This window comes from Caretta caretta, chromosome 3, assembly GCF_965140235.1.
Source record: "Caretta caretta isolate rCarCar2 chromosome 3, rCarCar1.hap1, whole genome shotgun sequence".
In the NCBI taxonomy this organism is placed as follows: Eukaryota; Metazoa; Chordata; order Testudines; family Cheloniidae; genus Caretta; species Caretta caretta.
The window spans coordinates 143,752,115-143,766,663 of NC_134208.1; positions in this window are offsets into that span (position 1 = coordinate 143,752,115).

Below are 14,549 nucleotides of genomic sequence, written 5' to 3' on the forward strand. Positions count from 1 at the left end.
GTGTTTAAAACCAAAAGTTTCCAGACTCACTATTTATTTGGGGCATAAAACACACAAGCAAAGACAATGCATACCATAAAAGAGAAAACATGAACCATAGAGAATGTCTATATGCAAAATAGTTTGGAGCTAGACTCACTGACCCTTTAAAAATATTTATTCCAGTTGTATTAACAGTCTTTAACTGTCTGAAATGGAAAGGAAAAAATATAATGTAGGTTTAACTTTGAAAGTCAAAGATAGTCTGTTGAAGAAGCAGCATGTTTGTTTCAAACTATTGGTACTCTTCCTACTATTGGCATACAATGGTGAGAGCTGATATCACATATTAGAAGCAGTAGAAGAAACTCCATAGTTACAATTGAAGCTAGCTTTCCACATTAAACCAATTTTAAACTGCTCCTAACCTCTCTCCTAAGAAACTAGTCTCCTTATAATTTGAGATGCTCCATCTCTTAATTAAAACAAAATACAGGGGAGGTGTGTGAAGTATGTATCTATAACATATGCCTTCATTTTCTGTGTGCTGCATCTTTACATTTCTAAGAACTCTGGTTACTGTGTCTGGACTAGAGCTGGATGCATTTTTTTCAGCAAATAGTAAATTTACCCCCAAAATGCAGTTTTTCAGTGCAAAGTTATTCATAACTACTGGTAGAATTTGGCAAATATTTTTTTGCAAACAAAAAAACCACACACACAAAAACAAGTGTCAAAAGTAACCAGTCTGTCAACATTCAAAATGTTTCACTAGATTAACAGTCTATGCATCCGATGAAGTGGGCTGTAGTCCATGAAAGCTTATGCTCAAATAAATTTGTTAGTCTCTATGGTGCCACAAGTACTCCTGTTCTTTTTGCAAATACAGATTAACATGGCTGCTACTCTGAAACCATTTTTTTTCTGTGAGAAAACAAAATTCCACTTGGGCTCAAAGCAAAAAATTGTTTTGGTTCGGTCACTGAACAATAACAAAACCCTCACAATTATTCACTCAGCTCTGGACTATTCTTAAAGTGGCCCTGGTAGAGTTGATATTAAGTGCAATCAAAGTAGAGGGGTGTGATATGGCTTTTAAGAATTGCTTTCGGTAGGAAATCCTTTCTTTCCACTGTCACTTTAGAAGCAAAAAAAGATAATGGTCTTCAGGGAAGCAAATACTGCTAAGCCCAGGCCCATCTCATGTACTACAGACCTCAAAGCACCATGCATTGCCTCCAATTCTTCCAGTGTTACTGGAAAGGCATACTGTAGCTGGGATGGTTCACCTGCTTTGTTTGCCATATTCAAGTTGTGGTCTTAGGTTAATCAAGCATTCTGATAAGATGGATTGGTCAAGAGTCAACAGAGAGATGTCTTCAGGCTATGTAGATCTGGGCTGAAATGCTTCTTCAGAAGTACTGCTTTTTAAAAATTTTTGACCAATCCTCTGGTTTCCCGCTGTTAATGATTTTTCTAACTTGTGGCTCCTTTGATTTTTTTCCCCAATTTTAATTTGTGTAGGTTTCCTGGAGTGGCATCTGTTTTTCACACTTATTTGTAAAATCCCTCGATTAAGATTTACTATACATTTAAAAAACAAAACAAATACACATTTCATTTTTACTGTATTTTCCACTGAATGCAACCAATGAAGTGAGCTGTAGCTCACAAGAGCTTATGCTCAAATAAATTGGTTAGTCTCTAAGGTGCCACAAGTCCTCCTTTTCTTTTTGCGAATACAGACTAACACGGCTGCTACTCTGAAACATGACATTTCATTTTAGAGCCCTGACAAAACTAGCGTTTCCTAAGAAAAAATGTTAACATTGTTTTGGCTTAATTATAGGTTGGTACTGTAAAACATAGCTAGACTTCTCACTGATCACAGTTGGAGGAGTTTAAAGAGAAATCCTTTAAGAAATTGGACTATACCATTACTTCCTACCCCAGCACCCGAACTCTATTTTGGACACTGCATTCACTTGATATGAATATTAAAATAGTAACTAGCTACTTTTTCTAACCCAGGCTGTCTGAGGAAGTGCTGCATGACTATCAAGTGACACAAAATTAACAAATAAAGGCTTAAAGGAATGCAGTTTTTAAATAAAAAGAAATGGGGTCCTTGTGGCACCTTAGAGACTAACCAATTTATTTGAGCATAAGCTTTCGTGAGCTACAGCTCACTTCATCAGATGTCTGATGAAACTGTCTGAAACCAGTTTTTAAATACATATCCAAGATATCAATTCTAAAAAGCCTTTTAAAAAAAAACTTATAAATTGTTTCATTGCTCTTAGGCTCAAGTTCTTAATTGTTCTCTTGTATAAAGCCTCCCTGAAGAGACCTTCCTAACAGTCATTCTTCAACAACATTCCCTTGCAAAGAATAACTTTTTGTTTCTCTCAGTCTAGCCTAGATGGAAGCACAGTTAGCAGGTGACATTGACATCAGCATTTATGAGTACAGCTGAATGATAGGAATTCTGATGGCAAGTGACAGCTGAACTGGAGACTAGCATAGATGCTCTGAGCTTGGAAATTCCAGGCTGACCTAGCATAGCAAGCTAAACTCTTTACCAAAAGCTATTTTGGAGAGTGAAGGGAGAAGACATGAAAGTCATTTTACTTTGAACTTGCACAGAACCACACCTCTTGGAGGAAATTTGTTCTGTCCAATCAAGACTGAGATGAAGTCTTGCTTCACATAATTTTCTGTTGGAAACTTGTACTGTGTATTGAGATCACTGTGGAATTGTTGGTCTTTAGAAGTTCAAACACTTTAGATACTGCCACCCACAGCTGAACTCCTTGAATGTCACAGTACCTGTGAAAAGAAAAGGAGTACTTGTGGCACCTTAGAGACTAACCAATTTATTTGAGCATGAGCTTTCGTGAGCTACAGCTCACTTCATGATGAAGTGAGCTGTAGCTCACGAAAGCTCATGCTCAAATAAATTGGTTAGTCTCTAAGGTGCCACAAGTACTCCTTTTCTTTTTGCGAATACAGACTAACACGGCTGTTCCTCTGAAACAGTACCTGTGAATAGCAGCATGTCCTTTTGCTCTGTTACTCCACTTCTCTTTAAGAAGCAACAAACACACTAGTTTCCACTGCTGCCCTTTTGTTTTTGCAGCTCCCTGTATTCCAGTTGCTGTCTCCCCTACCCCCTTCATTTTCCCACCTGATTGCACTGGTGAAGGTCGGGGGGAGGGGGAGAACAAAAACAGAATAGCAGTTAAGATGAATGAGCTAATTTGGCTCCTGTTGTTATTTGTATTCAGTGTTTCAACCAAATTAACTCACCCATTGTGAAGAGTTATGTGATGCTATCTAAAGGGGAAGATGACCATCTACACTAATATGGTCACCACTTTTACAGACTTGTGGTAAATCTTGTATAAAGTATGCCTTGGGAGGTATCATTGGAATAGTTGTAATCTGAGTATTATCTTTTTATGATATGTCTATCAACATTGTGTGTGGAATTATGAAATTTTGCTATATGTGTGTAACTCAAACATGTTGTGGATCTGCAAAATGCCCACAGGTTAATTCTTCTGGATTAACAAAGGAGCTGTCACCAAGAGCTTCTGCATGTCATCCCCAAAGACACCTCAACCAGCACATACGCAGAAGGTGCAGGCAAAGATTTGCAAGTCATATGAAGGACTGATGACAAAGCATAGCAAGGATTTTGCCAGCAAAAAGGGTCAAGATATAAAAGGGGAGAACAAAGGACATTGGCCACTTCTTTCCTACCCCAGCTCTGGATGGGTGAATTATGACAGGAAATTTTGAACAAAAGGAGTGAGGTACCTAAGAACTAGTTGGGCAATTCAGAGAGACTTATAGAAAACTAGGAGATTTAACATGACTTTCAAATATACTTTGATCCAACTGTAACGTATTTTATTTGCTTTAACCTTTTAGTAACGCATTGCTTTTTCTTAGTTAATAAATCTTTAGTTAACTGAAGGATTGGCTACAGCATTGTCTTCGATGTAAGGTCCTGAGCATCCATTGACCTGGGTAAGTGACTGACCCCCCGCCATCATCACAGAAGTTCAGTTTGTCTGGGTGGTAATATAGGCTGGAGCGTCTAAGGGGACCGTCTGTGGCTCCATGTTAAGCTAGTATAGTGACCCAGGAGCACACATTTGTTGCTGGTTTGGTTAAATCTAATTATAGAATATACCACCAGTGTGGCGGTGTCTGCCCAGTTTATTGACAGTCTGAAACACGATTGACCCTCTCAACTGTGATCCATACCAAACCAATAAAAGTACTTCAACACAAACCCTAGCAAAGAAATAACACTCAAAATCAACTGTATAATAAAGGGAGACTTTACTGGGAGCTGGGAAGATACAATCTGGGAAAGGAAAGGGTTAGGGTTTAACTAATAAGTATCTACTAAACATTAACAAATCAGTCAGTTCCCTGCCTCCCAACCCCAGCTCCCTCCTGGGCACCTTTCTAAGCAGCTGGCATGCTGAGGTTGAGTCCGGGGAGGAGTACTGCAGTGCTGTGAACATTGGCCGGCTTCAGCAAAGAACTCTTACTGCGTCTTCAGCCCTGGGCAGAATCCCTTCAGTGTGTCAGACCCCCCAGGGGACTTGCTCTTCCTTCAGGATAGTCCACCTGGCCTCACAGCCTCCCAAGACTACAACTCTGGGGCTCCAACACTCCTGCTTCATACAGAGATCTCTGTTCAGTGAATTCAACTGACATAGACTCCTGATAGAAACTCGTACACGCTCCAGGGATTAGTGCACCTCAGTCAGTATTTGCAGGGACACTCAAACAGCATTGTCAAAAGAACAGGATTCATTAGTCAACTGGACCACAGCATAGAAGCCCTTATGTTAGTGTAGAGAATGGAGGTTAAACCATAGTCCAAGTCCATCTGGTTAGCCCAGAGCCAATCAAGGTGTAGCAAACTCCACGTTCAGGCTCTGTTTCTCTCTGACTTCCTTAAACAGTTTCCTGGTAAGACCCCAGTCTCCCTCCAGCAACCAATTCTTGTCCCCCCATCTTACATTTCCCAGTCCTTTGTTCTCAAGCTAGGGGACTTTGCTCAGCTTCCCTGCCAAGAAGCAGAGAAATACATCTTCCACCACCTCCTTGGTTGCTAGGTGTCAACTTCCTGGTGATGAGGTTTTCCATTGTCTTCTCAGATTCTCCATTGCAGTGTTTTTCAACCTGGGGGTTCTGACCCCCAGGGGGCGGTCAGAGTGGGGATGGGGGAAGTCAAAAGCAGGGCCAGCATTAGGGGGTAGAAAGCAGGGCAATTGCCAGGGGCACCATGCCACAGGGGGCTGCGCAAAGCTAAAATACATGTTTTATCCTCACGCTCTGAGCTGGCCTGAAGCCCCAGGCTTGAAGAAAGAGGGCTGCAATTTTTTCCTAAGGGGTAGTTTTTTAAGTCCAAAGGGGATCACCAGAATAAAAAAGTTGAGAAACACTACTCCATTGATATGACCTCAGCCCTGGCAGGTCCTTTTTAATGATCCAGTCAGCCTCAGACAGCTAGACAATATTCATACCTAGGTCTCTTAGCCTGCCCTAGGAGCAAACAGTCCTTTTCTCCTCACCACTGGGTAGCATGTGAAATGTAGGGGAAACTGGGGCACATAAAGGATTCATAAAAATATTACAGAAGATTCCACATATCATCATAGTAGGCTCCCAAGTCCCAGTTTTGGCTCCTTGCAATACACAGCACTCCCACCGAACCCTGTAAATCCCTAAACTCACTAGCTGAGTAAGTTTTCAGGGTAAAAGTTCCCACCTCTGGGCATGCACACTGCTTCCTCCCTCTAGGCATCCAGACATCCATCTCTGGCCTAAGCCCAAAACAATTCACAAACTGGGAAATATAGGCACTCAGCTGCCTAATTCCTGTGTAGGACCCAATCTGGTAGAGGTGCTCAGAGATCACCTACCAGATCAGGTCCTGTTCAACCTCTGGCTGGTGGAAGAGGGAAAGAGAGGAGTGTGTGTGTGAGAGTGAGAGAGATCCACTGTGGATAAATATTTAAATAATAGCTGGGCCAGAGAGAGAATGACTCTGTAGTCCAGCAGTTAGGATATCCACAGAGGTGAAAGTAAGCTGGTATGCCACGGTGTGCCGTACCGGGGTGGATCAGCTTCCCCAGGCAGCTGGAGCCCCTGGCCCTTTAAATTGCTGCCAGAGCCCCGCTGCCAGAGCCCTGGGGTAGCAGCGGTGGGGCTGGGGTGGCGATTTAAAGGACCTGCGGCGGTAGCAGCGGCTGAGCCCTGGGCCCTTTAAATCATCCCCGGAGCCCTGCCACCGCTTCCCCGGGCTCCGGCAGGCTCTGGAGATGATTTAAAGGGCCCAGGGCGGTAGTGGTGGCCGGAGCCCTGTCCCCGGAGCCCTGCTGCTGGAGCCCTGGGGAAGCGGCGGCGGGGCTCTGAGGACGATTTAAAGGGCCCAGAGCTCCGGCTGCCGCTACTGTCCAGGGCCCTATAAATCGCTGCCAGAGCCCCTGGCTGCTGCTGTTACCCCGTGGAGGGGGAAGGGTGCACTTGCCGATACAGGGTGGGCCAGGGCTGGCTCTGACCTCCCCCAGCCCCACCCCTTCCAGGGGCCAGAGCCAGCCCCAGCCCAGCTCCGTACCAGTAAGTCCCTAGACTTACAAGGTTGGAAATCCTGGGTCCAATCTCCTTGCTCCAATCACTCATTTATTTACAGTGGAAAGCTTCAACTGAAGAGACTGAGAAGCCCCACATCAGACTATCCCCTAGCTCAATGGTTAGAGCACCCTCCTGAGAAATAGGAATTGAATCTGGGTTTCCCACACCCCAGGAGACTGTCACTGCTTTAACGACTGGGCTGAGAGTTACAAGGAACGACCTCTGGCAGCCCGTGTGTGTGGAGTGAGGCAGGCACCTAACTCATTCCCACAAGAAACAGCTTAGGTGGCCAAGGCACCTCCAGGAGACAGGTTCTGTTTGCGCATCACTAAGCAGAGATAGGCGCCGAAGTCAGAGCTACAGGATGCTGCTTATCTCCATGAGAGGGACAGAGCTTAGCATACCCCCTCTGGTTGGCACTTTCCCTCAGCTAGTTTCTGAAACTTGTCAGCTAGTTTAAGTGGCTCCCCACCTAGCATGCTTGCTTTTGTGTCTCACTTCTGAGGTGCCTCTCTCTCCCCATTCACTGAGAGGTATGGTGAGTCTAGGCACCCAGCGTGACTTTTGTGAGGTGTGGCACTGTTCCTGTAATTTTTTAGGTGCTTAAAATTTAGTCATCATCACGCTCAGCATTGCAACGCCTAAGTCCTTTTGTAGATCCCACACCGGCTCCTACTAGGCTCCCTGATCTGGAGTCCTGTGAAGGCCTCAGCTGGCAGATCTCCGGCTGCCACTGTGGATATGGGTCTCCCCAGTGCTGGAACTGCCTGATCCATGCAACTTTCCCACAACAGTTCAAAGACTCCCCTTGTGGGGCGGGGGAGTTAATCAGACTTCCCCCTGAGCTGTTCTGTCTGTCTGTCTCGGTTGCCAAGCCCAAAAGACAAAAAAATGAAAGCTTGTCTTGGTCTGAGTCAAGCTGTCCCCTCCCACTCAGGGGGAAGCACAGTCCTAGTTCACCATTAGCCCAGGAAATGGTTTGTCCATTTCCCCCCATGCAGAAGCCTCCCTATTGGCTTCAGCAGGAGTTTCTCTCCATTTGATCCCAGCCCCTGACTCCAAACATGCTGGGAAATGGTGTCAGAGAATTATCAATAACTGCCCAACCCGCCCCCCACCAAAAAAGTGCGTGTGTGTGTGTGTGTGTGTGTGAAGAAATCACACCACACACTTTTCACAGATAATTTGCATACTGAAACAAAGGCTAAGTTCTTCAGATGCATTACCCTCAGTGAAAAATTCCACACTAATTTCTATTACCCTGATCCTGGCATCTGGCAGGATAGCAACTGCTACTCCTAGAATAAAAGTAGTGCTTCATTTCTAACAAATTATCTCTAAAACAGTGATAATGCTTAGTACTAAATGTCAAAGTGGCACAATTAAATTGTAAGCAGTTGGGGAAGGATAGGGGTGGGACAGGTAGAACACTTTAATTGCCTTTTAAGCATCAGAGATTTTGAAGGAAACAAGAAGAGCTTTTAGTGATACACAAAGGAGGGTCATTTTTCACCTGAAGTTAGATCAAGAAAGGGGAAGGGAGTGGGTGTAGATTTTTAACATCACCTTTTTCATAAGTCAAAACACTCCAGTTAAAATCCTTTAAATTCCCCCCCCTCCCGTTTTTGAAGAAGAATTATATTGTCATTAATCAGGACACCTGACGGAAGTTTAGAACTAACAGTCTCATTCTGTAACCCCTTGCATGTCCAATCCCTCAGACAGAGACGAACACCTACAAGATCTCTATCAAGCATTCTTAAAACTACAATACCCACCTGCGAAAGTGAAAAAACAGATTGACAGAGCCAGAAGAGTACTCAGAAGTCACCTACTACAGGACAGGCCCAATAAAGAAAATAACAGAACGCCACTTGTTGTCACCTTCAGCCCCCAACTAAAACCTCTCCAGCGCATCATCGAAGATTTACAACCTATCCTGAAAAATGATCCCTCACTCTCACAGATCTTAGGAGACAGACCAGTCCTCGCTTACAGACAGCCCCCATACCTGGAGCAAATAATCTCCAGCAACCACACAACAAAAACACTAACCCAGGAACCTATCCTTGCAACAAAGACCAATGCCAACTCTGTCCACATATTTATTCAAGTGACACCATCATAGGACCTAATCACATTAGCCACGCCATCAGGGGCTCGTTCACCTGCACATCTACCAATGTGATATATGCCATCCTGTGCCAGCAATGCCCCTCTACCATGTACATTGGCCAAACCGGACAGTCTCTACGCAGAAGAATAAATGGACACAAATCTGACATCAGGAATCATAACATCCAAAAACCAGTAGGAGAACACTTCAACCTCTCTGGCCACTCAGTAAAAGACTTAAGGGTGGCAATTTTGCAACAGAAAAGCTTCAAAAACAGACTCCAATGAGAAACTGCTGAGCTTGAATTAATATGCAAACTAGATACTATTAACTTGGGTTTGAATAGAGACTGGGAGTGGCTGGGTCATTACACATATTGAATCTATTTCCCCATGTTAAGTATCCTCACACCTTCTTGTCAACTGTCTAAATGAGCCATCTTGATCATCACTACAAAAGTTTTTTTCTCCTGCTGATAATAGCGCATCTTAATTAATTAGCCTCTTACAGTTTGTATGGCAACTTCCACCTTCTCTGTATGTATATATTATCTTCTTACTATATGTTCCATTCTATGCATCCGATGAAGTGGGCTGTAGCCCACAAAAGCTTATGCTCTAATAAATTTGTTAGTCTCTAAGGTGCTACAAGTACTCCTGTTCTTTTTGCGGATACAGACTAACACAGCTGCTCCTCTGAAACCAGACTTAACACTGCTTTTCTTCATAAGTCACTCTGCCCTCTACTGCTATTACACATGGACTACTGGAATCAAAAGTTTCCTTCCAATTTTTCATGGTTTCCAATATACTATGAGAGGCTGTGTTGACAAAACCATAATATTAGAGCCTGCAGCCAAATCTCCTCCCTTTGAATTCTTGGGCAATACAGGAGTTTTCTTCTTCACTCTCAATATCGTTCCTCTTCTGACCACTCCTCTGCCAGCACTTTAGAGCCATTGGCGATGCAACCCACACTTTTACATTTTCATTGAAACACTAACTCCCTACAATGGCATCTGCCTTAGGGAAAGATGAACACTTGAGGGGAGAGGATCACTCTTATATATGTGTGGAAGGAATATCTGTAAATATTTGTATTTTAGCAGACAAAAAGGGAATATAGCCTGAAATCATACAAATGAATCTACTGATCCTCTCACTTCCTTGCTGGAGATCTGTGCTCAGGTACTCCAGGAAAATTTCAAATATGGTGTCATAAACATACAGCTAAGGGTAGCATAAAATCCCTCCTTTACCTGTAAAGAGTTAATCAGTTCCATTAACTAGTTGGCACCTGACCAGAAGGACCAATGGGGAAAGAAGATACTTTCAAATGGGGGAGAGGGGGAGGGAATTTTTGTTTGTGCTTTGTTGCCTATTTAGCTTTTTAAGAGTTAGACACAATTAGATGACAAGAAGGGAATTATCTGTTGAGGCCTTGACAACTTACTAGAATATTCTCATTAAATTGGAAATATGGAAAAAGTGAAAAATGGGACTATTAGGGAATCAAAGAATCAAATAACATTGTGAACACAGAAAATTTCTATTGGTGCTCTTACTTAAGAATTGATGACAGTCAAATCAAATTCTACCATTTCTGTTACTATTAACCAAGCTTTTAACCTTACTATTGCTAAGGAGTTGCCAGTCTGGATTCCAATATCCTACAGCAATGGTCATTGCCACATTCACTCATTCTTGCAAGTTTTGGAAAAAACAGAGAATTGGTATTTCTCAAGTGTTGCATCCACACAATTCCGTAGTTTGCTTGGGTTACCTGCAAGCCAGTGGGCTATATCACCAGTCCATACACTAAAGAATGCTCTCCAGCCACAGGATTTCAGTCTCTTTTCTTCACAGCTTTGGTTTTATTACTTTGAACAAAATTGTTAAACACAAGTTCAATATCTCAATCACATCCTCTCCCCTGAGCAAAGGTCTTTTGTAGGAGCTTATCTATTCCCTGCAGCAATCCTGCTTTTTCCTATCCTGCTCCCTGTAGGGCTACATTTACATCAGAGTTAAAGTAAGCTTCTCTGGTCCTTACAGGATTACACTCCATAGTTGGAGGTGAGTGCTGAACCCTGACTCCCTTAAAGTGCCATCCCACTCTCTGACATTACCTAGTTGAAAAGGAAGAAGTTTAGAGCCTGTTAAGCAAAATGTTTTGCATGCAGGCATGATGATCAAAATGCTATATATTCTGTTATGTAGTATTACATAACATTAAGTATTTATTCTAAGACAGATATCAAGAAAACATTGGATGAAAAAGTTCAATGCAAAGAAAATATGAGTAACAAACTAATCCTCAAAGAGTTATAAAAATGTCTTTCATAATTATAAGGGGTTTTTTTTCTGATAATGCATCTTTAATTAAGGAATTGATACATAATTCTTCAATGGAAGTCTGTTACTCTCCATATATCTTTCCCTCTCTGTGATTCTAGCAAATTATGATTGCTGTGTGTAATTAATTATTGGTGTTAGTAGCTTACTAAACACCAAAATCAGCAGTCATGAAAGAAGACTGCTTTGGTTAAAAAACCTTCCTGGTTAAGAAGGGAGTGAAAGAAGTTACTATAAACGGATGAAAAAAGGAGAGACTGAGAGCAGGTTTCAGAGTAACAGCCGTGTTAGTCTGTATTCGCAAAAAGAAAAGGAGGACTTGTGGCACCTTAGAGACTAACCAATTTATTTGAGCATGAGCTTTCGTGAGCTACAGCTCACTTCATCGGATGCATACCGTGGAAACTGCAGCAGATATTATATACACACAGAGATCATGAAACAATACCTCCTCCCACCCCACTGTCCTGCTGGTAATAGCTTATCTAAAGTGATCATCAAGTTGGGCCATTTCCAGCACAAATCCAGGTTTTCTCACCCTCCACCCCCCTACACACAAACTCACTCTCCTGCTGGTAATAGCCCATCCAAAGTGACAACTGAGAGCAGTGAGTACAAATCAGCAGTTAGGAAATGCAGCCAATTGATAAAGAAATCCATGAAAACTCTACAGCCAGTAGTGCTGAGCATACTCAGAAGGAATACTTCAAATACACCAGGAACGCATGAAATTCTAGCAATACCATAGGTCCACTTCTAGACAACCATGGTAAAACTATCAATCATAATGCAGAAAAGGCAAATGTATTCAATAAATGTCTTCTGTATTTGGTAAGAAGCAGGATGATGTATTCATATATTACAAAAGCAGCAAAGAGTCCTGTGGCAACCTATAGACTAACAGACGTATTGGAGCATAAGCTTTTGTGGGTGAATACCCACTTCGTCGGATGCATGTAGTGGAAATTTCCAGACGCAGGTATAAATGTGCAAGCAAGGGTATGTCTACACTACGGAATAAGGTCGAATTTATAGAAGTCGTTTTTTTAGAAATCGGTTTTATATATTCGAGTGTGTGTGTCCCCACAGAAAATGCTCTAAGGGCATTAAGTGCATTAACTCGGCGGAGTGCTTCCACAGTACCGAGGCTAGAGTCGACTTCCGGAGCATTGCACTGTGGATAGCTATCCCACAATTCCCGCAGTCTCCGCTGCCCTTTGGAATTCTGGGTTGAGATCCCAATGCCTGATGGGGCTAAAACATTGTCGCGGGTGGTTCTGGGTACATATCATCAGGCCCCCGTTCCCTCCCTCCCTCCGTGAAAGCAAGGGCAGAAAATCGTTTTGCGCCTTTTTTCCTGAGTTACCTGTGCAGACGCCATACCACGGCAAGCATGGAGCCCGCTCAGGTAACCGTCACCCTATGTCTCCTGGGTGCTGGCAGACATGGTACGGCTTTGCTACACAGTAGCAGCAACCCCTTGCCTTCTGGCAGCAGACGGTGCAGTACGACTGGTAGCCGTCCTCGTTGTGTCGGAGGTGCTCCTGGCCACGTTGGCTGGGAGCGCCTGGACAGACATGGGGGCAGGGACTAAATTTGGAGTGACTTGACCAAGTCATTCTCTTTAGTCCTGCAGTCAGTCCTATTGAACCGTCTTATGGTGAGCAGGCAGGTGATACGGATTGCTAGCAGTCGTACTGTACCATCTTCTGCCGGGCAGGCAAGAGATGAGGATGGCTAGCAGTCGTACTGTACCATCTTCTGCCGAGCAGCCATGAGATGTGGATGGCATGCAGTCCTTCTGCACCGTCTGCTGACAGCCAAAGATGTAGAAGATAGATGGAGTGGATCAAAACAAGAAATAGACCAGATTTGTTTTGTACTCATTTGCCTCCTCCCCTGTCTAAGGGACTCATTCCTCTAGGTCACACTGCAGTCACTCACAGAGAAGGTGCAGCGAGGTAAATCTAGCCATGTATCAATCAGAGGCCAGGCTAACCTCCTCGTTCCAATAAGAACAATAACTTAGGTGCACCATTTCTTATTGGAACCCTCTGTGAAGTCCTGCCTGAAATACTCCTTGATGTAAAGACACCCCCTTTGTTGATTTTAGCTCCCTGAAGCCAACCCTGTAAGCCGTGTTGTCAGTCGCCCCTCCCTCCGTCAGAGCAACGGCAGACAATCGTTCCGCGCCTTTTTTCTGTGCGGACGCCATACCAAGGCAAGCATGGAGGCCACTCAGCTCACTTTGGCAATTAGGAGCACATTAAACACCACACGCATTATCCAGCAGTATATGCAGCACCAGAACCGGGCAAAGCGATACCGGGCGAGGAGGCGACGTCAGCGCGGTCACGTGAGTGATCAGGACATGGACACAGATTTCTCTGAAAGCATGGGCCCTGCCAATGCATGCATCATGGTGCTAATGGAGCAGGTTCATGCGGTGGAACGCCGATTCTGGGCTCGGAAAACAAGCACAGACTGGTGGGACCGCATAGTGTTGCAGGTCTGGGACGATTCCCAGTGGCTGTGAAACTTTCGCATGCGTAAGGGCACTTTCATGGAACTTTGTGACTTGCTTTCCCCTGCCCTGAGGCGCATGAATACCAAGATGAGAGCAGCCCTCACAGTTGAGAAGCGAGTGGCGATAGCCCTGTGGAAGCTTGCAACGCCAGACAGCTACCGGTCAGTTGGGAATCAATTTGGAGTGGGCAAATCTACTGTTGGGGCTGCTGTGATGCAAGTAGCCCACGCAATCAAAGATCTGCTGATATCAAGGGTAGTGACCCTGGGAAATGTGCAGGTCATAGTGGATGGCTTTGCTGCAATGGGATTCCCTAACTGTGGTGGGGCCATAGACGGAACCCATATCCCTATCTTGGCACCGGAGCACCAAGCCGCCGAGTACATAAACCGCAAGGGGTACTTTTCAATAGTGCTGCAAGCTCTGGTGGATCACAAGGGACGTTTCACCAACATCAACGTGGGATGGCCGGGAAAGGTACATGACGCTCGCATCTTCAGGAACTCTGGTCTGTTTCAAAAGCTGCAGGGAGGGACTTTATTCCCAGACCAGAAAATAACTGTTGGGGATGTTGAAATGCTTATATGTATCCTTGGGGACCAGCCTACCCCTTAATGCCATGGCTCATGAAGCCGTACACAGGCAGCCTGGACAGTAGTCAGGAGCTGTTCAACTACAGGCCGAGCAAGTGCAGAATGGTGGTAGAATGTGCATTTGGACGTTTAAAGGCGCGCTGGCGCAGTTTACTGACTCGCTTAGACCTCAGCGAAACCAATATTCCCACTGTTATTACTGCTTGCTGTGTGCTCCACAATATCTGTGAGAGTAAGGGGGAGCGGAAAAGGACCTAGGGGTGACAGTGGACGAGAAGCTGGATATGAGTCAGCAGTGTGCCCTTGTTGCCAAGAAG